Here is a 27888-nt window from a genome sequence, read left to right as displayed (position 1 = left end):
ACAACCTGGGGCGCCCGGGGGGGCTCAGTCGGTTAAGCATCCGACTTCGGCTCAGGTCATGATCTCCCAGTTCGTGGGTTCGAGCCCTGTGTCGGGCTGTGTGCTGACAGCTCTGAGCCTGGACCCTGCTTCAGATTCTGTGTCTCCCTCTCTCTCTGCCCCTCCCCTGCTCACGCTCTCTCTCTCTCTCTCTCTCTCTCTCTCTCTCTCTCTCAAAAATAAATAAAAACTAAAAAAGTTTAAACAAACAAGAACAACCTGAATCTGAAGAACACTGTCAATCTTTTTGAGTGACTAAAAGAGTCCTATCAAGGGACTTCCTGGTCAGAAAGCATTATCAAAGTTGCTTTGAGAAAGATGGAGAGGTTTCTTGCCCGGGTGTGGTGAAGGTGGCCACGTGCAGGACATTTTTGTCCTGAAGGAGTGTTTTTATATTCCTGAAAGCTGTAAAGGCTTTCCTAAGCATGAAATGGATTCTGAAACAACACTGATGAATCTACATTAGATAAATACTTATGTGAGGCACACGTAGTGAACAAAATCCGCAGAATAGGAGAACATTCACAGCAGTGAAAAAAAAATGTCTTTAGAAGGCTAATGTACAAAGAACTGCCATAAATCAAGAAATACATAAGAAACCTTGTGGTAAAACGGTCAAATATGAACTGCTGATTTACACACAAAAATATATACAAAGACAAATAAAAGTGTGAAAATCTAAGTCTTTTTTCCCCCCATCTAATTGGAAAAATCAAAGATTGACAAGACACTATGGTGAGTATATTCTTGTCTGCTTTGGTGGATTTGGGGGGATTAGGGGTGATTCCCTAGGGCTGCCATTACAAATGGCCGCAAACTTGGTGACTTAAAACAGCAGGTTTATTTTCTCACGGTTCTGGAGGTGAGTGGGGGGCTGGCCACCTTCGGAAGGCTCACGGGGAAGCGCCTGTCCTTGCTCATCCTTCATCACCACACAGCCTTCGTCCCCGTGTGTCTCCTTTGTGTCTGTGCGTCCACATCTCCCTTCCCTTTCTATTATGAAGACACCAGTCATTGGATTTAGGGTCCTCACTAATCCAGCGTGACCTCATCTTATGTCTGCATAGGCCCTCTTTCCAAATAGGGTCACACTCACAGGTACCTGGGTAAGGACTCGACTGTATCTTTTGGGGGGGGGGGCACAATTCAACCTGCAATGCCTCATTTCTTTTAAATGGGCACATGCTAGAATTTCATCCCTATGAAATTCTGCTCTATGAAAATAGTCTCCATTTGCACAGAAGTGTATATTCAAGGCTGTTTATCACAGCACTGTTTGTAATAATAGTAAACTCAAACCAACCTAACCATCTTTCAAAAGGAGAGTAGAAAACCACAGGATGTTTATGGAATGAGAAATTACACAACTTTTTAGAAGGAGGTAGCACCATCTACACCGACCTAGAAGGACATCACTTTTAAGCCCAGAGAGCAAGCCATAGCTCCCCATCTCTGGCTTTGTATCTGTACCTGGCCGATGGCTGTTTTTAAGGGTGGCCTAAGCTGCGTGCACACGTGTGTATGACACGTCCGTGTTACGTTTAAGCACAGAAAAAACCGTGCAGCATTCCCATATTACCCTGCTGGCAACAGTTCTCCCAAAATAGATCGAGAAGTGAGGAGCGTCTCTTTTCATAGCATGAACGGCTTTTTATTCTGGTGTCCTTCACAGGCTTTGTATTGTTAGGTGGCTTTGTAGAATGTGTTGAGAAGTTTAAGATTTTTTTCTGTGCTTTGAAATATTGGCATTACATGGGAATTGGGTGTTCTTGAGGGTATATTATTACTCATTCACACACAGTCTGCTATCTTATTTTTCCATCAGTTATGAAAAATATTTAAAAATAGAAAAGTATGGAGAATGCACTCACCCACCACCATGAACTAACAACCCAAACATTTTGTTCCTCTTGTTCTTTGCTTAGAAAGAAAAAAATCTTTTTAAATTGTTTATTTATTTATTTTGAGAGAGAGAGCATGAGTGGAGGAGGGGCAGAGAGAGAGAGAGAGAGAGAGAGAGAGAGAGAGAGAGAGAGAATCCCGAGCAGGCTCTGCACTGTCAGTGTGGAGCCCAGTGAGGGACTCGATCCCACAAACTGTGAAATCATGACCTGAGCCAAAACCAAGAGTCAGATGCTTAACTGACTGAGCCACCCAGGTGCCCCTAAAATTAAGCAACTTTTAGTAGGTTGTTGGTCAGTTGGGTTTTCTCTGCTGCTAGTCACCTGTTCATTCATATCCTTTGGCCATTTTTCTATTGGATTGTTCATCTCCTTATTAATGAGTGCTGTTTTAGGGACATTGGTTTCTTTTCCACTAACCCCTCTCCCCAGTAACTGTACCACACACACACACACACACACACACACACACACACACACACACACCCAGTACTGATTTTGGTAACATTTTTTTAGTCTATTGTGGATAAACTTTTGGCCTAAAGTTAGACTATAAACTTTTGTTTATTTTGGATAAATAGTTGGCCTAGAGTTATACACAATACAGAAACAGTGTTCAAATCTGCAGTCACACTCTCCTCGTGTCCTGTTGCCAACAGTATGAACTCTGGCCACTTTGCTCCACTGATTTCCTTGATGTCTCCCTCTCTGCACTGCCCCTCACAGTGAGGATGCGTGCACACGGAGGCACGCAGAGACCATTTTGGAAGTCTCAGCGTGCGGTGTCCTCGTAGGCACGAAAGCATGCTGCAAGATCCAGGGAAGCTCTTCTTCCAGCTGGTTAGGATTCAGTCCGCTGAGCACTGGTGACTCTCTCCGTGAAAAGGCCAGTTTTCCACTTCTGGGCCATAACTCTCACATGAAGAAGAGTATGGCCATGTCACTCTGGAAACTCTTCTGAGCTGCATCTCCTATCTGAGCTAGGAGGTGACTGGGGACACAGAGGGAGCATATCTGCTCAAGTTCTTCTAGGAAAGTGCAGGAAAGGCTCTCGGTTTGGCCAGTGCCTGGGTCAGTTTTGCCTTTGGGAAGCGTCCACTTCCCCTGGGAAGTAAGTGGGATTTGAAGTAAATTTAACACATAGCTCAGAAAGGGGATGGTAAAATTTGTCCAGCCTGTCGAGGACGAGGGAAAAAGCTCGTATGTGAGACATATTATTGAAATCTTGATAATAGCTTCCCTGAGAGTGACTTACAAGGAGGAGGAGTCTTCTTACGATTTATTCCTGAGTAAAATCAAGCCCTGTGCGTCTTAACTAAACTTCATGCTACAACGATGGGAAAATAGGAGCTTGCAAACCAGTGTGCACAGTGATCGGAGTTGTTATTGAAAAATGCTGGGGAGAAAACACCAGTGTCACTAATGATTATCTCCTGGCGATGCAGTCTGAGTGATGTTTGTCTTGTCCCTCGGTCATATTTAGAATTTTTTCAACAGCGAACAATCTTTTTTTTTTTTTTTCAACGTTTATTTATTTTTGGGACAGAGAGAGACAGAGCATGAACGGGGGAAGGGCAGAGAGAGAGGGAGACACAGAATCGGAAACAGGCTCCAGGCTCTGAGCCATCAGCCCAGAGCCAGACGCGGGGCTCGAACTCACGGACCGCAAGATCGTGACCTGGCTGAAGTCGGACGCTTAACCGACTGCGCCACCCAGGCGCCCCCAACAGCGAACAATCTTGTAAAAGTAAACGCATGCTTGTTTTTTAAAGGGCCTCACAGGTGGGGTCCTCTGGTAGAGGCGAGGTTTCCAGGGCACCACTGCACATGCTTCTTTGATGGGGAGCTGAGTGTGCAGCAGTCAAGACCTTAGTAGATGCACGGGCCTGGGGCCCTGGGACCCTGGGGCCCTGGGGCCCTGGGGTCAGTCCCGTGCCTGTCTGCTGCCAGCCATGTGAGCTTTGGCAGGTGAATCACCTGTGTGTCAGGCAGATGTCCCATTTACAAAGCATAGATAATATAAATACATGATTGTCCTGAGAATTAAATGAAAAGGTACAGAAAGTGCTTACCACGTACCAGGGACTGTTTGAAATGCTTGGTAAATGTTAGTATGCTAATGACCTACCTTTAGAGTTTTTTTTTTTAAGTTTTTTTAATGTTTATTTTTGAGTGAGTGAGAGAGAGAGAGAGAGAGAGAGAGAGAGAGAGAATGGCAGGGTAAGCGGGGGAGAGGCAGAGAGAGACGGAGACACGAAATTTGAAGCAGGCTCCAGGCTCTGAGCCTGACATGAGGCTTGAGCTTCCGAGCTGTGAGATCATGATCTGAGCAGAAGTGGGACGCTTAATGGACTGAGCCACCAGGCGCCCCTGGAGTTTCTTTTGCCAACAGTTTTATTTACGCTTTTTTTTTTCTTTTCAGTATTTCTTTTTTGTTGTTTTAGCAGAGGACAAATGAGGAAAAACAGAACTGAATCCCCTAGGATGCAGTCATGTCAGAGCCTCAGTGACCGTGGAGAGGTGATCACTTTTTTTTTCTTTTAGGTATTTCTTTTCTTTTTTAATTTTAGTTTGTGACAAACAGGGAGGAAAAGCAGGAATTGAATTACCCAGAAGTCATGTGGTTCTGTTTCTCACTGGTTACAGTGAAGAGGTGAATGACTTTTTTTTATTGAGGTACAATGGATATACAGCACAATAAACATTATATTAGACTCAGCTGTAGAACATAATGATTCGATATTTGTACGTATTGTGAAATACCACAGTAAGTCAGCACCTGTTATCTTACATAGTTACATTCTTTTCCTTGTGATGAGTACCTGTGCTTTTTTATATCTGAGTTCAATATGGGCAACTTTGGCTGTATTTCTGATTATGAAAGCTGTGGAAATGTACATTTCCCGCAAGTATTAGAAAAACTGCATCATATGCCTATTACTTTAGGAAGGAATAAACTCAGTAGCCTCCTCCCCTGTAGTTAACCAGAATCAGGTGAACTGCCAAACCAGAGGCCCCGCCCCGCTCTCCCTGCAGAGAACCTTGGCTTTAGGCAGTAGCCACAGACCCGCACAAAGCCAAGTGGGTGAACCTCGTGATCTTTTCTTGAAAATGTGGCTACGAGTGAAACTACTTAGTTATTATTTCAAATGTGGGCTGCAAAGTGGCTTACGCTGTGTGATGGCATCCCGGCTAATGGAGGCTGCCAGCGAAATATCCACACTGCCAAAGCCGTGGAAATATCACCGTCTTCTTTAGAGGCCTGGCTGGATTCCAGAACCCTCTTCCGGGCAGTGCTCAAACCTGTCCTAGTTTGTTTTGTTGTTCTGTTTTCAGGCAACAGATTTGGTCATTGCTGTTACTGTATGAGTGCTGAAAGGGTGTCCTAAATATCCACCTACTCCAAAGATAGTCATCTGTGTCAAGATTCCCTGGAGATTGCCACTGGCATCACCGTCTGCCGACCCCCGAGCCAGAAGCCCGGGAGCCCTTCTCACCTCATCCTCTTCCGACCTCCCACTCTCAGACTCCCCACATCCAACAGATGATTCCACTTCCTGTAATAGTTCTGGAATCCATCTTTTCTTGTTCTCGTTTGCCCTCGCTTTCGATTCTTTCTGGGTGGCCGTTCAGTCGGTCATTTTAAACCCTGCAGTCATTTCCCGCTGGCAGTGGGAGAGAAGCTGAGCTCCTTGGCACGGTCCGCAAGCCTTCTGTGGCGTGTTCCCTGCCTTCTCTTCCACCCTCTCCTCCTGCCAAACTGAGCTCTTCAGACGCCCGCGAACACACCCGTGCTTGGGGGAAAGTCCTGTTCCCTTATGCGACAGACCGCAAGGCTTTCGGCGAGGCCTTCTGGAACGGCTCTTCCTCTCCCTCGCCCCTCCGCTTCTACCAGAATCACTCAGGTTTTATCCCCCCACTGAGCCACTTAAGGATTTTAGTACAGGATGAATCATGCCACATTGTGGTAGTTTACTTGGGTGTTTCTCTTCTTGGTTAAGACCCACTTGAGGGCAGGACCGCGTCAGCGTGATATTTGTAATGCCAGTATTTACCCTGGTGCTCACGTCTGTGGTCTAAAGAAAGAGTGGCTTGTGGAACTGCCATCTTTTCAATAAAGACTAGCACAGTTTAGTATATGCTATATCTAAAAATAAATACATAAAAATAAGCATGTGATGGATTAAATAAATATTTTTAAAATGCTAAGATGGGGGCGCCTGGGTGGCTCAGTCAGTTAAGCGTCCCGCTCTTGATTTCGGCTCAGGTCAGCATGTCGAGGTTCATGGGTTGAGTCCTGTGTTGGGCTCTGCACTGACAGTGGGGAGCCTCCTTGGGAATCTCTGTCTCTGTCTCTCTCTGCCCCTCCCCTGCTCATGCATGCATTCTCTGTCTCTCTCAAAATAAGTAAACATGAAAAAATTTTTTAAAAATGCTAAGATGTTTTAGAAGATAGTACAGGTCCTATAACATTGGGATAAGAGGGGCTTTCAAAGTGAGGTATGAAACCTAGGGTCTGATAGGACCTAGGGACTTCTGTTAGACAAGAGATTCTGTGAACAAAGTCAAAAGATAAGTAGCAGACGAGGAAAAAGTATTTGCAGTGTCCAGATCATATTGAAAGAAATCTAAATAAATAAGGGACCAAGAACGCAATATAAAAATGGGCAGAGGATAGGAACACGAAATTTGCCCAAAGGAAAACCAAATGGTAAATGTATGAGAAGATGATAGCATTCAGGGAATGTTGGTATTCAGGGAAATGCAAAATAAAGCAGCTGGCTGTGGAAGTCAGGGCAGCCCCTACCCTTGGGACGCCCTCCTGCAACCGGGCAGGGGAGAGTTTCAGTGTTTCTTTTGCGAAAACTCAGACGGCCACACGCTTGTTATGTGTGCCTTTCCCGTGTGTGTGTTACTCTCCGGTACGTTATTTACTTACTGAACTCTTAGAAAAGAAGAGCTGCCCTCTGCCTTTGCCTCTGAGGTTGGCAGAGGTGAAAGAGCATCCAGCGCCGATGAGCGTGTGGTGAACTGGGGATTCTCCATCGTCCCTGGGTGTGGTACCACCGCTGCCTTGGTGCCTCCTTTTGGGAAGGATTGTTTGTCAGCTAGTCGTTAAAAATAAACTGATCGCTCCTGTGCCTTAGTAATTCTATTTCTAGGGATGTGCACGATGTCATGCAGAGACTTCATCCCACGTTGCTACTGATAATGAAAAACAGGAAACACTCTGAATGGCTACAGATAGAGAAGTGGTGAAGGTCGGGCGCGTCCATCTGTGGGGCCCGTGTGGCTCTTAGAGGCATTTATGAAATGTTAAGGGAGGGGGAATTGCTGGCCAGTATATACAGTAGGGACTATTTTTGTTAAAAAAAAAAACAGAAAGAATCCAAATCATTTGTATGTAAGTTTGTATAAACTAGACAAGAATTCAAAAGTCTTTTAACAGTGAAGGATGGATTGGAAGGGGTTGAAACCTCCCTTTCTACTTCTGATTTTGTTGCATAGTTTTGCATATGTTCTAAAAGGGTGGGATTGAACAGTTTTTTAAAAAGAGCTTTTGAGAGATTTCTACTGTAGCTTTGGTGGTAACTGCTGATAAAGTGGGTGCTGGTGAAAACTTCGGCCACAGACTTGCACCGGGCACGAGGCTGCTGCGGGAACTGGGTCCAAAGTTGCACCATTCAGCACGGCAGCCGCACGCCCCCCGTGATTCTCGAGTGCCTGAAGCTCACCGGCCAGAAGCGAGATGTGTCGTCAAGTGTAAGATCCCTGTGGATTTTACTTGCTATGGAGAAAAGAATGTAATATATCTCAATAATTTTTAATATCGGTTATACATTGAAATGGCAATATTCGCACATATGGAGGAAAATAAAATGTTATTAAAACTAAGTTCATGTATTTCTTTCTACTTTTTAAAACCGTGGCTTCTGGTAAATTAAGAATTGCGGACGCGACTCAAGTTCCATTTCTGTCGGGTAGCTGGTCTGGGGTTTGAGACCTCGGAGGGCTCCCTGGCCCGGAACTGGACCCGTCGTGGCTGGTACTCTGCTCCTTGGGTGGGCCTGCCCTCTCGGTCGCTGTGTACAGGAGCAAAACCTGTGTGCACTTGACGAGCTGTCCGCCCGGAGCAGCTGTTGTCAATCTGCCAGCACGTTTGCTCTCAAACTTCTGGGAGTGTGCTGAGCGTGTGCTGTCTTACCTCGTATCGAAAATGCTGTTGATTGTGAGATATCTTCTAATTTCAGAAACATCAGGGGAAAGGTGTGCAAATTAGAATAGATGGCACACGGCATTTTCTAACCCTTAACCTGTTTGGTGGTCAGGGTTTCTTCCTCTGGTTAATTAGTAAACGAATGAAGCCATGTATTTTCTGTAACTTTTTGCAAAGACCTTTGGGGTTGATTGAATCTGTATTCAGGGTCTGGCTTTGGAGGCCGATGTCCTGGCTCACCTTTCACTTCTGCCACTTGTTACCTGGGTGGCCCGAGCCACCAGCTTGGACCACGTCTGTGTGCTTCAGTTTCATCCTCAGTGCAATGATAATAATAACTGTCCCCATGACCATCCGGCGGTCACGACAGCCGAGTGAGTAAATAAACGTGTGCCAAATGAGCTCATCCGTGGACGGCATTCGGAAAGGTGCCTGGCACAGAGTTGGCCCGAACACGTGGCCTCACTCGCAGGCCCTTGAGGGGGGGGGGCCCCGTTTTACAGACTAGGGAGCTCAGTTGACTGAGGTTGTATATTTAGTAAGTCATCCGTCGGTCAAGATTTATCTCCCGTTTTCATATTTTTTTCCTGAGCTAAAAGCAAATTTAAGATTTCTGGTTAAGTAAAGGCCATAGTTCTAGTGACGTATTTTTGCATTGTCATCCTGAAATTGGCTGGATGTTGCGTTTCGTCTGAACTGATTTCCACATCAGCCAACCTCACAAATTTAGAGAGACCATTCGGAATAGCCCAAAGTTTTGTGGGTTGAGTTTTGAGAACTATTTTGGGTGCGGCAGGGGTTGTTTCAGGCCCAGGAGTCCAAAGAACACGCCTGGTCCTCCGTGTTAGTCAGAGCCCTGTGAGGAGACAAAACCACATTAGCATTCGAACAGGGAAAATTTAATAGAAGAAATTACTAACTAGTGATAGGGGATTACCTTCTAAGAGAGGATCAAAGAGAACATTAAAGAACACCCTTGGGCTGAGGGAGAATGCCAGGAAAGGAACAAACTTGGAATGTGTCCCCAGCTTAGGGCTGAGACGCAGACCTTGCTGGAGGTGTGGCTGTGGCCCAGCGGTTGAAGGACCTGCTCTCATTCCCTGGGATGCCCTGGTCTATAGCTGGTCTGTAGCTGCGGGGGGAGGCTGGCAGGCAGGAGTGGCGGAGGCTGGTTAGGCAGGAAATCTTGAGCGGGGACCGGGAGCAGGAAGCCTCCAGCCAGGGTGCCGGCAGGCTAAGGTGGAGAGCTGCAATCTTGCTGGAGGGTGAGCCACCCTGGATATTGTGCACACATCCCACTGGCAGCCTATGCGGGAAGAGCCAGAAGAAGGGGGAGCCCCCTGACCAGGCAGAGGAGCCCCTTCTCCCCAGAGTATTGCAGAGAAGGGCAAAGAAGTGTGGGTTTGCAGCAAAGGCAGCACATTGACAACGGCACGCCCCCCTTTTCATCTGCCTACCTTCTGTTGCTGTGGCTTCTTCCCCCACATCTGTTCTTTCCCAGAGCCCCTCACCTGTCCATCCTCCATGAGAATGGTTTTCCTGTCCTGGGTTACAGAAGAGGTTGTAGAAAGGCCATGGGGAGTGTGGGGTGGCACAGGGGAACGTAGCAGGAGAGTAGCTGGTTAAGAAGGCAAGGGGGGGCCGGGATAGGAAGGAAAGATCTTCTGAGAGGTAAATACGTCTACAGTGGTGAATTTTGAAGAGAAGAGAGGGAATAACACGTTGCGTCATGGGAGAGAGGCTGAGAGGTGAAGGCAAGGTGAACAGGAAGTGTAACGCACGTTTTTTAAACGGAGGGTGGGGAAGCGGGACAGGGAGAAGTCAGGAGGTGAATAGGCGGTGAGCTGCAGAAACCTTTCTTTGATGAAAACGGTACTCACATATGTGTGATGAGAAGTTTTCATTTTCAGTAGACCTCTTAGGGATATTTTAAATCTTTTTTTTTTTTTTTTTTTTTAATTTTTTTTTCAACGTTTATTTATTTTTTGGGGGACAGAGAGAGACAGAGCATGAACGGGAGAGGGGCAGAGAGAGAGGGAGACACAGAATCGGAAACAGGCTCCAGGCTCTGAGCCATCAGCCCAGAGCCTGACGCGGGGCTCAAACTCAGGGACCGCGAGATCGTGACCTGGCTGAAGTCGGACGCTTAACCGACTGCGCCACCCAGGCGCCCCATATTTTAAATCTTATATATAGGTTGATTGGGATTCTCTTCAGCAGGAGTAACTCTAATTTTAGATTCCCATACACGTCGATTCCCTTTGCTTAGAGCAGGGATGGAAACTTAAATCCTACAGGGGCCTGACTGGGGATGTGAGGGTGACTTGGTCAGGTTGAGCAGCAGTGAACTAATGACCCTTCCAAAAGGCCCAGTGGCACTCGTCCCCAGGAAGATCACCTGGTATTGGCTGGATCTCCCGATTTTTCACGCTAGCCAACCAGGCGAGAAACCAGAAATTTTATTTCTCATTTTTAGATTGTGGCTCAAATTTTCTTAATCACGATGTGATTATGTGTGACCTGAGGTCACAGTGTGGTCTAAATATTTAATTCTTGTTTTGAGAGTTATAGTTCCCTTTGAGAACCTTTATATCTTCTTATCCACTTTTGTTTTTACTTCCTTCAAAGACTGTTTCTCTGTTCTCTGGGGTTGGTAGCACATTCTTGTTATATAATATATATATAGCAAGATACGACAATATATATATAATGCTATATGTGTATGTATATAATAGGTTGCTGTTTTGACCATGATGTAGGGAGTGTTAGTTTTATGTCTGGTCTTGATCACAAAAACACATTTTAGGTAGGAAGAGGATGTATAAGAAAGACGTGACAAACATAACCCGTGTTACCGCCCAGAGAAACTTACGGTTCCTGTTTTGTTGTATCATATTCTAATCATTTTTCCAGATCTACATAACATGAGCAGTCACAAAAATGGAAGTACATGGTATATATTGTAAACTTCAGAAAATGTTCAGTTTCAAATGGGAATATGCATTGGAAAAAAAGCAGGCACAGCAATGGTTGGTCGTGGGAGTACGAGCATTTTACGTCCTTATTAACGTGTCCTATATCTATCTTCCTATCTTCTAACGATGACCCTACAACATTCTTTTGAAAAAATTAGTGTAAAGAATTCATTTTACTCTTTAGGCATGGTTTGGGAAGTAAAATATTTGTTTTTTAAAGGGCATGGTTTTATCACTGCTCAGAAGACTAGCTCAGCCAGCACCCAGAGGGAGGACGCAAAGCTGGAGAGCAAACCGGGTCCGAATTGGGAGGGAAGAGGCTGCAGGCCCTGCTGACTCAGAAAGCAAGACTGGCCTGCTCCGTGTGTCCCCTGCCGCCCGGACGCTCCCCCTCGGTGGCTGGAGCTAGGAAATACGTGCATGCTAACCCATACCTGCATAATACGTGCAGGTACACACATACCTGTTTTCGTGCCTGTATGTGTCTCCCCGTAGTAGCGTATTAAAAAACAAAAACAAAACTCACAGGTTCATATGATCATGCCTCCGAAGTCCATCCGGCTAGCTCTACAGGGTTCATCCTAGCCTCCCCGCCTTTTTTATTTATCCTTTCTTTATTTGTACTTTGACAGTGAAACACTGGCTCTCATTATCTATGACGCATTTGTTTATTTGTTCAACCCGGTATGTTTCAAAACTGCTAACCCATACCCCTTGTGAAAAACAAACCTACCACCTCCAGCACAGTGACTCTGCACAGTTCTTGTCTTTTCCTTTAAAGCTGTCAAGGGTGCCTGGATGGTTCAGTCATTTAAGCATCTGACTTTGGCTCGGGTCTTGATCTCACGGCTTGTGGGTTCGAGCCCCGCGTTGGGCTCAGTGCTGACAGCTCAGAGCCTGGAGCCTGCTTCAGATTCTGTCTCTGTCTCTTGCTGTCCTTTCCCTGCTTGTGCTCTCTCTCTTTCAAATATAAATAAACATTAAAAAACATTTTAAAGCAGGAAAAGCACCGTTTTCCAAAGTCACTTAGGCCACTCCTTTCTTACCTACTCATCTGAGGGCAATCACATAATTCTTTTGTAAAATAGTTGGGTTCGTTTGCCATAGCCTGAAATTCATTTTTGACTCCCCCATACCCTGGGTGATTTTTTACAAAACAATTTCATTCAAAAAATTCATTCATTGGGGTGTACAGTGCTGTGGGTTTTGACCCATGTGTAGAGTTTTGTGTCCACCCCACAGCTCCTTCACCCCAAATGAAGTCATTTTATAGTCAAGGCTACAACTGACCTGTTTTCTATCCCTATGATTTCCCTCCCTCTTCTCCGTGCCAAGATTTTGTAAATGAAATCATGTAATCTGTAACCTTTTGGGTTTGGCTTCTGTCCTTTAGCAAAATGGGTTTAAGTTTCAATCGTGTTGTTGTGTTGACCAGCAGACTTCTTTTTGTTGGTGAGGAGTAATCCATTGTAAGGTTGTACAGTGTTGTTTATCTGTTCATCAGTTGAAAGCCGATTTGTTTCCACTTTTGGGTCATTTTTTTAAAAAATTTTTTTTTTTTAACGTTTATTTATTTTTTGAGACAGAGAGAGACAGAGCATGAACGGGGGAGGGTCAGAGAGAGGGAGACACAGAATCTGAAACAGGCTCCAGGCTCTGAGCTGTCAGCACAGAGCCCGACGCGGGGCTCGAACTCACTGACCGCGAGATCATGACCTGAGCCGAAGTTGGCCGCTTAACCGACTGAGCCACCCAGGCGCCCCTGGGTCATTTTTAATAAAGATACTATAAACCTCACATATAGGTTTTTGTATGCACATAAATTTTACTTCTGTTAGGTAAATAGATTGTGCACATGTATAAAATTTATAAGAAACTGCAAACCTGTTTTCCAAAATGACTGTAATTTTGCATTCCCACTAGCTCTAAGGAGTGTTCCAGGTGTTCTGACTCCTTGTCAGCACTTGGTATTGTCTTTTTCTTTTTCCATTCTTTTTTTTTTTTTTTAATTTTTTTTTCAACGTTTATTTATTTTTGGGACAGAGAGAGACAGAGCATGAACGGGGGAGGGGCAGAGAGAGAGAGGGAGACACAGAATCGGAAACAGGCTCCAGGCTCTGAGCCATCAGCCCAGAGCCTGATGCGGGGCTCGAACTCCCGGACCGCGAGATCGTGACCTGGCTGAAGTCGGATGCTTAACTGACTGCGCCACCCAGGCGCCCCTTCTTTTTCCATTCTAATCGAAATGTAGCAGTATGTCATTGTGGCTTTGATTTGCCTTTGCCTAGTCACTGATGGTGTTGAGGATCATTTCATGTGCTTGTTTTCCATCCATATCTTCCTTCACAAAGTATCTATTTAGATCTTTTGCCTATTTTTTAAAAGCTTCGGTTTTCTTATGTCAAGATTTGGGAGGTCTTTATATATTCTGGATACAAGTTTTTTTCTCAGAAATATGATTTGCAAATATTTTCTCCTAGGTTGTAATTTATTCCTTCAGTTTTTTTGACAGTCCCACAGTGAAAGTTTTTAGTTTCAAAAAAATATTTTAGCATTTATTTTTGAGAGAGAGAGTGCACGCACGCACGCACGCACAAGTTGGGCAGGGGCAGAGAGAGGGAGACACAGAATCTGAAGTAGGCTCCAGGCTCTGAGCTGTCAGCACAGAGCCCAACGTGGGGCTTGAACCCACAAACTGTGAGATCATGACCTGAGCCGAAGTTGGATGCTCAACTGACTGAGTCACCCGGGTGCCCCTGACCTTCTAGAATTTTTGTTAGGATTTTGTTGAGTCAGTAGATCAAATTGAGGTGAAGTAGGAACACTGTTGAGTCTTCTAATTCATGAGTGTGGTATATCACTCCATTTTATTCATATCTTCTTTGGTTTATTTTGTCAGCGTTTTATAGTTTTTGTCATACAGATACTTCATGTATTTTGTTAGATTTATGGCTAAGTAATTCTTTTTTGTGTGCTATTGTAAGCGATATTTAATTTTTTAAAAAATTTCAATTCTTTATTGCTACTGTATAAAAACAGTGATTTTTTTAATGTTGACTTGATTGATCTATATCCTACTATGTTGCTGAGCTCATTTACTAGTTTTAGGAGCTTTTTATAGATTCTTTGGGATCTCCCATGTAAACATTTATGTGTTACTTAGGGACAGTTTCATTTCTTCAATCTCTATGCCTTTTATGTCTTTTTCTTGCCTTGTTACACTGGCTGGGCCTGCCAATGTGATGTGGAATGGTGGCAAGAAGCGGTGAGAAAAGACATTCTTGCCTTCTTGATCTTAAGATCTTACCATTAAGTATGTTGCAACTGTAGGATTTTGTAGTTTCCCTTTTGTATGTTAAAGAAGCTTTCTTCTATTCATAATTTGCTGAGAAGTTTCTTTCTTGTTGTTTTTTTTAGTATCAATAATGGATGTTGAATTTTGTCAGATTTTTTTTCTACATCTTCTACATGATCACCTACGTTTTATTTGTTCTGTTTTACTAGTTTGTGTCTTTCAAATGGTTAGGCCATTTGATCTAAGTATAAGGATTTCTTGGCATTAAGAATTGTTTATAATATTCTTTTACTGTTCTTCTAATGACTGTAGGACCCGTAGTGATGTACCCTCTTTCATCTGTGATACTGGAAATTTGTGTATTCTCTCTGTTTTTTCAGTTGGTTAGTCAGCCTTGAAGTTTATCAATTCTATTTTTTTTCCAAAAAAATGCCTCGCTTTGATTATATTGATTTTCTTTATGGTTTTTCTGTTTTCAATTTCATTGATTTCTCCTCCTATTTTTATTATTTCTCTCCTTCTACTTTCTTTGGATTTAATTTGCTCTTATTCTACTGTCTTTTTTTTTTTTTTTAACATTTATTTATTCTTGAGACAGAGACAGAGCATGAACAGGGGAAGGGCCGAGACAGAGGGAGACACAGAATCTGAAACAGGCTCTGAGCTGTCAGCACAGAGCCCGACACGGGGCTCAGACCCATGAACTGTGAGATCATGACCTGAGCCAAAGTCAGATGCTTAACCAACTGAGCCACCCAGGCACTCCTCTTATTCTACTGTCTTAAGGTAGAGACTTGGATTAAAGTTTTGAAACCTTTCTTCTTTATAAATGTAAACTTTTTATGCTATAAATTTTACTCTCAGCTCTGCTTTAGTTGAATCTAATGAATTTCAAATATTGGATTTTCATTTTCAACAAATATGAAATATTTTCTAATTCCTCATGAGAATTCTGCTTCAATGTATGGATTATTTAGAAGTACTTGTTTAATTCCCAAACATCTGGGACATTTCCCATATATTCTTCTGTTATTGATTTCTACTTTACTTCAACTATGGTCAGAGACCATATTTGTATGATTTTTATTCTTTTAAATTTAATATTTGTTTCATGGCCCAAAATATGATCTATCTTGGTGAATACTCCATGTGCATCAGAAAAAAAGTATATATTCTGCTGTTTTGTAGGTGGATTGGTCTATAAAAGTCAAGTAGATCAAGTGGATTGATAATATTATTCAGGTCTGCTAAAACCTTATTGATTTTCTGTCTACTTGTTCTGAGAGCGAACTATTGAGGTCTCCAGTAACAATTGTGCATTTGTCTATATTTCCTTTCAGTTTTTACCTCATGTATTTTGTAGCTCTGTTCTTAAGTACATAAACATTTAGGATTGTTATATTTTCTTGAAACATTGACCTCTTTATCATTATAAATTGCCTACCTTTATCCCGGATAGTATTTCTTGTTGTTAGATCTGCTTTTCTGGATATTAATAGAGCAAATACCAGTTTCTTTCATTAGTGTTTGCAGGAGATAGGTTTCCTTCTTTTATTTTTAGCCTAAGTATATATATTTAAAGTAGCTTCTGGATATCTTAGAGTTGGGCCTTGCTTTTTAATCCAATCTGACAGTCTCTGACTTTTAATTGGTGTGTTTAAACCATTCACATGTAATGTGATTGCTAATACAGGTGACTTAAAATATTGTTTTCTTTGCTGTTTTCTTCCACTTGTTATTTTTTTATTTTTCCTGTTCTTGTGTTAAGTGAATATTTATTTGATTCTATTTCATCTCCATTATTGATTTATTACTTATAGTGACCATAAGGTTTAAGCCTTTAATCAAAGGCTGCCTTTTAATATTATTATGTTGCTTCACATTCCTTGTACAATTATTAGCCTACCTTTACTTTTACATGCTCATTTATAGTGCATTGCTAGGACTTCCAGGCTTGGAAGTTGCCATTCTATCCTAACAAGTAAAAAGGTGAACAGACTGAAAAATCAACATTCTTCTTGGATCTATAAGAGAAAGGAAAACACAGGGAAAACTGCAGCCCTCAAAATTGGAGAAACAGACAAATACAGGGATTCGTGGCTTACGAGCAGAGACTCACGAGCAGAAACCACCATGTGAACCATGCTGAAATGGAAAAAAAAAAAACTGTATTTGCCAATTGCTGGTGGCTTAGTGTGGAGAACTCTGAGAGTTAAAAAGTCCAGGGAGACCCGGTCATAGAGAGCCCCCACAATTACATGAGATTTACCTTCAGGAGCTCAACTAGCTTCTTACAGTAAATAGAGGAGAAAAATATCCTGGGACTTCTGGAAGGAGGATGGGGAAAGGAATGATTTCAGAATAAGCCAGAGTACTCTGTTCTTAACAGTTTTATTAACCAGAGCCTGATCTGCTGGGGTTATCAGAGCCTAATTTTACATCTAAAGATACACATAGATTAACAGTAAATGGATGGAGAAAAATGTACCATGCTAACACTAATCAAAAGAAAGCAGGAGTAGCTATATTACTTTCAGATAGAGCAGATTTCTCAGCAGGGCAAATTGTTAGGGATAGAGAGGGCATAACATAGTGATAAAGGGGTCATTTCTCCAAGAAGATGTGCAATTCTTAATATGTATGTGCCTAACAACAGAGTGTCAAATTATATGAGACAAAAACTGCTAGAACTCCAAGGAGAAATAGATGCACTACTGTAGTTAGAGTCTTGAACACTTGTCTCAGAAATGCACGGATGCAGCAGGCAGAAAATCAGTAAGGACATAGTTAAACTCACAACGCCACGATCAACTGGGTATAATTGACATCTGTAGACTGCTTCATCTAACAACAGTAGGATACACATGTTTCTCAAGCTCACATGGAAAATTCGTCAGGGCAGACCACATGATGGGCCAGAAAACACACTTTAACACAAGTAAAAGAATAGAAACCATGGAATGTCTGCTGTCGTATCACAGTGAAATTAAACGAGAAATCAGTAATAGAAAGATAACTGGAAAATCCCTAAGTACATGGAGATTAAACAGTATGTTTCTAAATAACACATTGATCCAGGAAGAAATTTCAAGGGAAATTTTGAAATATTTTGAACCAAGGTGCCTGGGTGGCTCAGTCAGTTGAGCATCCAACTTAGGCCCAGGTCGTGACCTTGAATTCTGTGAGTTTGAGCTCACGTTGGGCTCATTGTTGTCATCCTGTCAGCACAGAGCCCACTTCAGATCATCTGTCCCTCTCTCTCTGCCCCTCCCCCGCTTATGCGTGGTCTCTCTCTCTCTCTCTCTCTCTCTCTCTCTCTCTCTCAAAAAATAAATAAAACATTAAAAAAGTATTTTGAACAAAATGAAAATGAAAACACAACTTATTAAAATTTGTGGGGGCCACCTGGGTGGCTTAGTCAGTTTGGCTCAGGTCATGATCTCATTGTAAGTTCAAGCCACACATTGGGTTCTGTGCTGACAGTGTGGAGCCTGCTTGAGATTTTTTCTCACTCTTTCTCTTTCTTCTCTCCCATGCACACTTGCTTGCACTCTCTCTCCCCCTCAAAATAAATAAACTTCTGAAAAAAAAATATGTGGTATGCAGTGAAAGCAGTGATCAGAGGGAAATTTATAGCACTGAATGCATGTATTAGAAAAGGAGAAATATCTAAAATGAATAATAAAAGTTTTCACCTTAAGAAACTAGAAGAAATAGATACAATTAAATCCAAAATAAGCAGAAGAAAAGAAATAATAATTAGGGCAGAAATCAATGAAAATGAAAATAGGAAGTCCATAGAGAAAATCAACAAAACCAAAAGCTGTTTCTTTGAAAAGACCAGTAAAATTGATATTCCTCTAGCTGGCTAACTAAGGAAAAACAGAAAGAGGACACAAATTGCTAATATCAGAAATGAAAGAGATCTGTAGATCATATGGACAGTAAAATGGATAATGAAGGAATACCGTGAACAGCTCTATTCCCACAAACCAGAAAACAGGTGAAATGGACCAATTACTTGGAAGACAAAAGTCTGCCAAAACTCACGCAAGAAGAAATAGATGATCTGAATAAGCCTATGTATGATAAAGAAATAATTGATAATCTTCTTAAAAAGAAACACCAGGCTGAGGTGGTTTCACTGGTGAATTCTACCAACCATTTGGGGAGGAAAGTATACCAGTTCTTTATAACCTCAGGAGACAGAAGCAGAAGGAATACTTCCCAACTCATTCTGAGAGGCCAGCATTACCACAATATCAAAACTAGATGAAGACATTACGATAAAAGGAAAGTAGAGACCAATACTTCTCATGAACATAGATACAAAAATCTACAATACAAAATCAACAAATCAAATCCAAAAAGGTAGAAAAAGAATTATTTACCATGACCGAGTGGGATTTATCCCACACACTCAAGGCTTATTCAATATTTGAAAATCAATTAATGCATTTCATTACAATGCATTGTAAATTTTTTGGATTTTTTTTTTTTTTTTTTTTTTGCTTTGGCTATTCAGTTATACTTCAGAGGAATTGAAAACAAGAAAACATTTTTTTATCTTATTTATTCCATTTCCACTGTTCTTCATTTCTTTGTGTGGATCCAGTTTTCTGTCTGGTTTCTTCTTTTCCTTCTGTCTGCAGACTTTTCATAAGACTAGGTCTTACGGGAATGAATTCCCTGAGTTGTTTTCTCAGTTAAGTTTTTTTTCCTTCTTTTTTGAAAGATAATTTTACTGGGTATAGAACTCTAGGTTGACAGGTTTTTTTCTTTTAGCACCTAAAGATGTTACTTCATTATCTTGTATTCTGCTTGATCTCTCACAAAGTCTTGCAATTTTACCTTTGTTCTTGTGTGTATTATGTAACTTTCTTCTGACTACCTTCAGTATTTTTGTCTTCAGTAAGTTTAGCAATTTGAATATCATATATCTAGATTTGTGGGAGTTTTAGGGTAAGGAGGTTTATTTATCCTGCAGTGTGTTTTTTGAGCTTCTTGGTCATATGACATAGTGATTTTTATTAGTTTTGGAATAGTCTCAGCCATCATGTCTTTCATATTTTTTCCCTGTCTCTTCTGGGATTCCAGTTACACAAGTGTTCCATCATTTGATATTTTTCCTACAGGCCTTGGATGCTCTGTATGTTCTCAGTGTTTTTGTTCTTTGTTTCTTCATTTTGGATAATTTCCTTTGACTCCTCTTTAAGTTCACTGATTCTTTCCTCAGCTGTTTTGAGTCTCCTGATGAACTGGTCAAAGATGTTCTCTGTTACTCTTTCATTTTTTAATATTCTCTTTGGTACTTTTTTTAAATCGTTTCCATCGATCTGCTAAAAATTACCCATGTGATTTCATACTTTCCATTAGAGCTCTTAACATATTAATTGTAGTTACTTTAAATTCACTGTCAGATCGTGACACCATCTGAATCACTTTGGAGTCCGGTCCTGATGATCACTTTGTCTCTTGGGTGTGTACTTTTTTGTATGCCTCACAATGATTTGTTTTTGAAAGCCAGACATCTTGAGTAGGAGAGTATTACTGAGGTAAACAGTTTTTACCCCTGGGATTTGGCATGCGTTTTCTTCTGTGAGGCTTTTACAGTGGGGATTTGAGTTAATGTACTTAGGAGTTGGTCGAGGTTTAGGTTTGTAATTGCTGTGGTCATTCTTGGTGCACTACAGTTTCAAATTCTTCCAGTAATACCTTGTGAATAAAACCAAGACTCGTTGGCCAGAAGTTTTTCCCCTCTCAATATCTTCACCTTCAGCTTTCAGTCTTCCTTTGCACGCCCTCAGAGAGGATCTCTTTCCATATTCCCATTCGGTCCCTCTCCCAGAAGTATTCTCCTGTTACTTGTTACCTTACACTTGTCAGCCTGGTGATGGGAGCAGTGAAGGGGCTTTTCTTGTAGTTCAGGTCAGACCTTAGTCTTAGGCAGGCACTGTGTCCCTGGGAGCTTAGGGATGTGGCTTCCGTAGTGCCCTTAGCTCTCCCAGCATCTCTGCCTGCTCGTCCCCTAGGGATAAGGGTTTTTATTTCAGTTCCCTCCCCGCAATTACGATGGGTTTTCAGCAATGGTAGGTTTTTGTGCTGTTGTCTCCAGTCACTTAAGTGAATTGAAATGTATTTGTATTCACATATGAACAAGTCATTTGTCAGATCACAGTTGTTTCCAATGATTTCCCTTAGATTTTTCCTATGGACGTTTGAACTTCGAGAACTTTATATCTACTGGTCGTAGTCCTAAGTGGATTGGAAAGTGAATGGGTCTCATCGTGCACTAGTAGACTTGTGTGTCAGCTCTCCTTCACAGGAGTAAGCCTATCCATCTGTTCTTAAATCTTTTTGGCATAAATATGGACTTAAATGATTGCTAAAATTTCCAAAAACTGGATTATAAAATCGTTTTGCCACAAAGGAAGGACTTTTTGTTTGTTTGTTTTTATTATTTAGTAAGTAATATTTAGCTGTCCTATCACAGGAGTAACAAGGAATTTTCCTGATTTTGGATTAAACCGTGGATAGATGTGCAGACTTCATCATCCAGTTAGTTGGTCCTATCTTTGAGCTGGCTTCTTAAAGGTGTTTAACCAGCCGAGAATATTGTCTAAGTTAATGCAATAGTGAGACACAAGAAGCTGTATGCTACATTGCATTGAAGCTATATACAGGGTTAGAATGGCTGTTTTCTTATACCAAAACTGGTAAATATATTTTTTTAAACAATCCTTAGTGGGCTGGTTTGAGTGACATAGAGAGCAGTAAAATGAGAAGAAGAGACTCCCTCTGCTTGGTACTTGCGCTGTCCTTGTATGCGTTTGGATGAAGAGGAGAATCTTCTTCCTTGAGGGAAGTGGAGAGAGCAGAAAGGGTAAAACTAGCCAGACCAGCAGATCACCTGATGACCAGTAGGGTGACAAAAGCTGCTGACAGCTCGTCCTTATGCACAGTTCTTAAAATAGGGTTCATTCTCTTTTAGTTTAAACTAAAAGGCTATGACTCATGGCTTCAGTCATGGGTTTATTTTATTGCTGTCTTTTTTTTTTTTTTTAATCGGGAAGGATTGCGACTTTGTTAATCTAAATTTTTTTTTGTTAATGTTTATTTCTGAAGGAGAGAGAGAGTGTGAGTGGCGGGGGGGCAGAGAGAGAGGGAGACACAGAACCTGAAGCAGACTCCAGGCTCTGAGCTGTCAGCACAGAGCCCGACGCGGGGCTGGAACCCACAAACCACGAGATCATGACCTGAGCCGAAGTCGGATGCTCGACTGACTGAGCCACCCAGGCGCCCCTCGACTTTGTTAATCTAGAGACTCTGACTAAACACATACCTGTTGGTAGGGTGTGTGTTCTCATTAACTGTTTTACCAAGATGAGTTTTGCATTGATTAGAGTCTTTAATTTGGGGATAGTTTGTGCTTCAAAATCTTCAGTTGGAAGAGAACTTTTCCTTTCTTAGCACGTGGGGCTCTGCGCTGACAGCATGGAGCCTGCTTGGGATTCTCTCTCTCCCTCTCTCTCTGCCCCTTCCTCGCTCATACTCTCTCTCAAAATAAATAAACATTTAAAAATAAAAGTCTTCATTGTATTTTTCAGTTGTTGAATTTCCATTTGATTCTTTTTATAGTTTCTAGTTATATGCTAAAAATATTCATTATCTTTTCATTCTTAAACATATTAATAATAGTTATTTCAAAGTTGATGTCTGATAACACCATGCTCTGGATATCCTATGGGTCTATTTCTAAAGTCTGTTTTTTCTCTTGATTTTCAATCAGGTCTTTGGTGCTACCTGTTTCATTTCTGTGTTTGAGTGTGAGACATTGCTTACAAACAATCAAGGCTCTGGTTATGCTTTTGTCCTTCAGAGAAGCCAGGAGCTCATGCCTTTAATTTAATCATGGCTGAGATGAGTGGAGACATATGAGGACTGGTCACTGTTACTCTAGGGTATAGCCCTTGAGGGTCCCGGCTAGAACCTAGAGCAGTTACCAGGCCCTGAGCTCCAGTTTTCTCTCAACAATCTTCATCTGCCAGAAACCGTGATTATTGTTTCTGCCATCTTGTCTGTGCTTTTGAAATAAGCAATTGCCTTGAGGATAAAAGAGGAGCCATATACATAAGGCTGATGTCTCCAAGTTTCCCTGCGACCCTGTCTCGGCCCTGCTGTTCTTCACTGTTTCAGACAGATTCTTTTTTGTATGTTTTCAGCTTTTTTAGTTGTTCTCAGCAGGGTTGTCCATAACAATCTAGTGTACCATTCCTGAAAGTGGAATGCTCTCTACAAGTAGTTTGTTCTCACAGCTCCTTCTGTGCCCAGTGGTAGGCCCTGGGGTATGGTTGGCAAATAAGACCTTTGGAGATCACATAAAAACATTTTTGTGTTCCTTCTGTTGTTACCAATGTTTTCCCCCCACTGATTATACTTAAGAGCAGTTTGTGGTGGGGCGCCTGGGTGACTCAGATAAGCGTCCGACTTCGGCTCAGGTCATGATCTCGCAGTTTGTGAGTTCGAGCCCCGTGTCGGGCTCTGTGCTGACAGCTCGGAGCCTGGACCCTACTTTGGATTCTGTGTCTCCCCCTCTCTCGGTTCCTTCCCCGCTTGAACTCTGACTCTCTCTTTCTCAAAAATAAAGATTTAAAAAATTTTGTAAAAAAAAAAATTAAAAACAGAGCAGTTTGTGGTACGGGATTAGTATTCCTATTTGACCAGTAGTATCTGTAAAATCCCCAAGTCTGACCAGGTGGATGTGGCCTTCTGGCTTGGTGCCGTATCGTCATTTTGCTTACTTTTGTTGCAGTGCGTATTATCTGCCCTGTTGTAGCTACTTGCGTGGATGTCTATTTTTTTTTTAGTTGATTTTTTTGAGAGAGACCAAGACAGCGCGAGTGGGGAAGGGACACAGACAGAGGTGGAGAGAAAGAATCCCAAGCAGCCTCAGCGGTGCCGTCAGAGCGGAGCCCGACATGGGGCTAGAACCCATGAAACTGTGAGACCATGACCTGAGCTGAAACCAAGAGTCAGGCGCTCCGCTGGCTGAGCCACCCAGGTGCCCCGTGGGTGTCTGTCTTCCTATCTGCTTCTTAAAACATGTGCTTCTTGAAAAGCAGGGACTATATCTTATTCTGAGTGGGAAAGTTCCTTGCATAAACTAGTTCCTCGTCAGAAATGTCTTTTAATTCAGATGTTAATGCTAACATTTAGTAACTTGTCAGCCAGTGTTCGACTTCCATCTTCTCAAGGTTCCCTCAATTGATCCACTTTGTGTAGTAGCCTTCTTCAAGATTCCAGAAGACCAGTACACAATACCTATACCAAGAGGAGCTTCTGTGGGATGTGGCATAATGTTAAGATTTATACTGTAAATTAAATGGGAATCATTGCACTAGATACCGGTGACAGAATTTTTTCTACTAAAAAAAATTCTAGAGGGGTGTCTGGGTGGCTCAGTTGGTTGAGCGTCCAACTCTTGATTTCGGCTCAGGTCGTGATCCCAGGCTAAGGGGATCGAGCCCCACATCGGACTCTGTGCTAAGTGTGGAGGCTGCTTAAGATTCTCTCTCTCTCCTCTCTCGCTTTCACTCGCTCTCGTTCTCCCCGCCCCTCTTCCTCTGCCCCTCTTCCCTGCTTGTGCTCTCTCTCTCAGATTAAAAAAGAAAAACGAAAAATTAAAAAAATACTGGAGGTTGTTTTTACCATGGAGGACTATCTGTGGGATTAGCAACATGACTCGTAGCTGAGTAATGGGCGGGGCCTTAGCAGCAGCAGCATCCGCTTATGCAACATGCAACACGTCGCAGTAGCTGAGAGTCCATCCATCACATGTTATACTGAAAGGAGACAGAGCCGTTCACCCTCAGGGCTTCATGCTGTTGCAGAAATTGGGGAGGAAGGACCGGGAAACACTGCCCGGACTTTCAACGGAGTATTTTCCTCAGTCAGAAAAAATGCTTAGTAAAAGGGGACAGGGTTTTAGTCCATGGCAGATAGGCGTCTGTTTTGAACGTGTAGGTCCAGAAATGGCCAGGATTGCCACATCGGCTGCCAGAAGGCAGGGAGGTGCCTGATGTTTGTTCCTTCAGCCTTTAGACATTTCCTCTAAAATAATGTAATGATAATATATGTATTCAGTGAGCTTGGGGAGGCATTGTATGAAATCGACTACTATGTCACAGAAGTTTTCGTTAGTTAATTCATCGATTCAACAAATGTTTCCTGAATACCTGCTATTTGTCACACATTGTTCTTGGAGCTGGGAATACAGCAACAAACTGAAAAAAATTCTTGCTTTTTTGCTTTCAATTCTGTTTTTACAGTATTGATGTTTGTTTAAATGTAGCCATTTCCTTTTCTTTTAATATTTTTCTTTTTTTAATGTTTATTGATTTTTGAGAGAGCACAAGTGGGGGAGGGACAGAAAGAGAAGGGGGGACAGTGGATCCAAAGCAGGCTCCATGCTGACAGCAGAGAGCCCGATATGGGGTTTGAACCCACGAACCATGAGATCGTGACCTGAGCTGAAGTCAGATGCTCAACCAACTGAGCCACGCAGGCTCCCCGATGCTAGGAGTCTTTTTAAAAAACTAATGGTTCTTTATTTGCCTTATATTCTATTTTATTGGTTTCTGCTATGTTCTGCTATCATCTTTTAATTTTTCTTTGGATTTATTGTGTTCTATTTTGGCTTCTTAAATTGGATGCTCGGCTTGTTAATATTTTGGGCTTTCTTTTATTAAAAAAGATTTGAAGGATAAATAAGAACTGTTTTAATTACACCTACAAATTTTGACTTTTTGGTTTATCCTCTGGACAGATGGAGTCAAAATATGGATAGCTGTTGCCTTGATGATGCTGTTCCCGTTGAGAGTACTATAAAATTATTTTACAGTCAAACATATACGTGGTTGCAAATGAAACTAGTTTATGATACTATAAAACCTGAGTTTTCAAAAATGAGAATGTTTTCATAAAACAATGGTTGTCATCCAACAAAATATGTTGAGTGCAATTTGTTGTTTCACTCATTGCAATAACAAAGGGTTTGGGCTGAAAATACATAGTCCAATTATTATTAGCAAAAGCATTGTGTTTAAATTTCTATGTTTCCCCCCTGCCCCCAACCCTCACAAATAGACCTCTCCCTGTCCTCTGCTGCTTTGAGAAGTGCTGCTTTATAAAGAGAGATCACCGGTGGAAATGCATTACACATGTGTCTGACACAGAGGTAAAAAGAAAGTCATGTAAAAAGGTAATACACGTAGTCTTCTCGAATTTGTCACCTGGAATTCAAACATAGTCCTCCCTGGTAACAAATGGTCTCAGTGATTGATGTGATAGCCTTCACATCAACTTACTTGTTTTTTATTTGTCTTAAAAGTTCATGCCTATGCCTTGCTTAATCCTTCTCCAGTTTTGTGTTTCATGCTCTTCCCAGCACTTTGTATTAAAAATCCCAAGTCTTCCTCATGAGAACTATTAGAAATGCACTGTCTGCTAATTGCAGGCTTAAAAAAAATAATTTTAATTGTAATTTTTTCCTGGCAGGCATTCTACCCCAATTCTAAATAAATGATTTCATAAAAGGTCCCAGAAATAACCTTGGAATGAGGGTGGGAAAAGACTCATGATCGGGACAGCAAGTGGTGCAGGTGCCATTTCAGCCTCTTCTCCGTCCCCTGTGGTTACCCGTGGAAAGGGCTGCTGTTTAAAGCAAACAGCAGGGGCGCCTGGGTGGCTCAGTGGGGAAAGCTTCCGACTTGGGCTCAGGTCATGGTCTCACGGCTCCTGGGTTCGAGCCGCGTCGGGCTCTGTGCCGACAGCTCGGAGCCTGGAGCCTGCTTCCCGTTCTGTGTCTCCTCTCTCTCTGCCCCTCCCCTGCTTGCAGTCTGTCTCTCACTCTCTGTCTCTCAAAAATAAACAGATGTAAAGCAAACAATCCGGGTAACCTTAACACCTAATCCCCAGGAAGTAATGTTCCTAAATCTGTGGCCTACACTGGTTTTTACTTTGGAAAGGTCTCTCTAGAGTGGATACAATTTGTTCCAGATTATCGTGGAACTCTGTTTAGGATTTGTAATATGCTTTAAAAATGTTTTTTATTTTTATTTCAAGGAAAAGAACGAGCCTCTGGTTAGGGCTTAGTGCAGTTTATGGCCTGTGGCAATAAAACTTGACAAGATACAATTAGTGCTAACAGATTTTATAATGTGGATCACTTCCATCTTTAGTTTGAGAGAGAATTTCCTTCTGCCATGATTGAAGTGAGGTTTTAGCTCACCTTTTTCTTGCCATGTCCTTCCCCTACAATTGGCTAAGAGGACTTCTTTGCATGTAAAATATTTTGAGTACTAAAGTCTTCTAATCTAGTTTTGCTTTCTTTCTGGAAGGCACATTGAAGATTGCTTCCAAATGTTTTGCATTAACAAATGTAGATTTTCTAGCAACAGGACGCCTATCTAAAATGCCTGAACTGATTTAAAAAAAAAAAATAATGAAATTTCATTTTCCCCATGAAAATATTTGTTTTGGAAGATGTGTATTGTTGCACAGCGAGTGAGTAAACTTCGGAAGTGAGTTCCTAGGTAGGACTCCCTTTGCCTGGGAATTATCCAATGCTCTGACTTGCCATGGCCATGTTGCCTTTCTAGAACATTCCTAATGAGTTGAATGCTGTCACAGGTAACTCTAATCACAAAACACCAAAGTCTATACATGATTTGTCCTTTAAAATATAAGTAAGTTAGAGAGAATTAAAAGTTATGCCTATAATAATACCAACATTCAGTTTCTTGCTTTCAAGAAGACAAGGGAAAAAGGAGTGTTTAAACTTAACCTCACTTTTTAACTATTTGATACTTCCTGAGATGAGTAAACTTCTGATGTACCAGGAAAGGTTGTGATTCTTGGGAAGTTACGCGGTGCTCTCTTTACTTGTCCCAGAGTTTTGTTTTGTTTGTTGAAACCTGAGCATAGTGGTTGTGCGAGAATATCATTTATTATGTGTTGTGCGTGAGAATATCATTTATTATGTGTTGTGTCTCCCTCCCGCTTCAAAACAAACAAAACACAAACATAATAATCATTGCTTCCAAAATGCTGTCAGAGTTTAATTAAGCAAAGTCAAGCTCATTACTTTGAATAGTGATAGAATGTTTGCTAACACTTCCCATTTTCTCTAGAAAGGACCCCTGAAAAACACCACTGAGTTCAGAAGGCAAGGCTGGATTCTCACCTGGTCCCATTGCTATAGTTTAGAGAGTGAGGCCGCGTTGCAGCTGGGTTCTCAGTTGTCTCATTGTTTGGGACTTTTCTCTGCCCTTCCTCCCAGCCCCTTTAGGGCAAAGAGAATGACCGTTGCCTCTCTTAGCTTTGCAGTCAACCACAAGTGACGATTAATCCTGATTAATAGCGTTTCATACTCTTTCTCAGGCAAGGAGTATCGGCTCCCCA

The 27888-nt window shown here is 42.0% G+C and overlaps 1 protein-coding gene across 2 annotated transcripts in view; it reads left to right on the top strand.

The window, feature by feature from the left end:
* Nucleotides 1–27888, top strand: part of CRYL1 (crystallin lambda 1) — a 128059-nt gene that overhangs the window by 65583 nt on the left and 34588 nt on the right. The gene's annotated exons all lie outside the window — the stretch shown is intronic.

This window comes from Prionailurus viverrinus, chromosome A1, assembly GCF_022837055.1.
Source record: "Prionailurus viverrinus isolate Anna chromosome A1, UM_Priviv_1.0, whole genome shotgun sequence".
NCBI lineage: Eukaryota > Metazoa > Chordata > Mammalia > Carnivora > Felidae > Prionailurus > Prionailurus viverrinus.
Note: the sequence above shows the minus strand (reverse complement) of the source record. Positions and strands in the feature narration are given on the sequence as shown.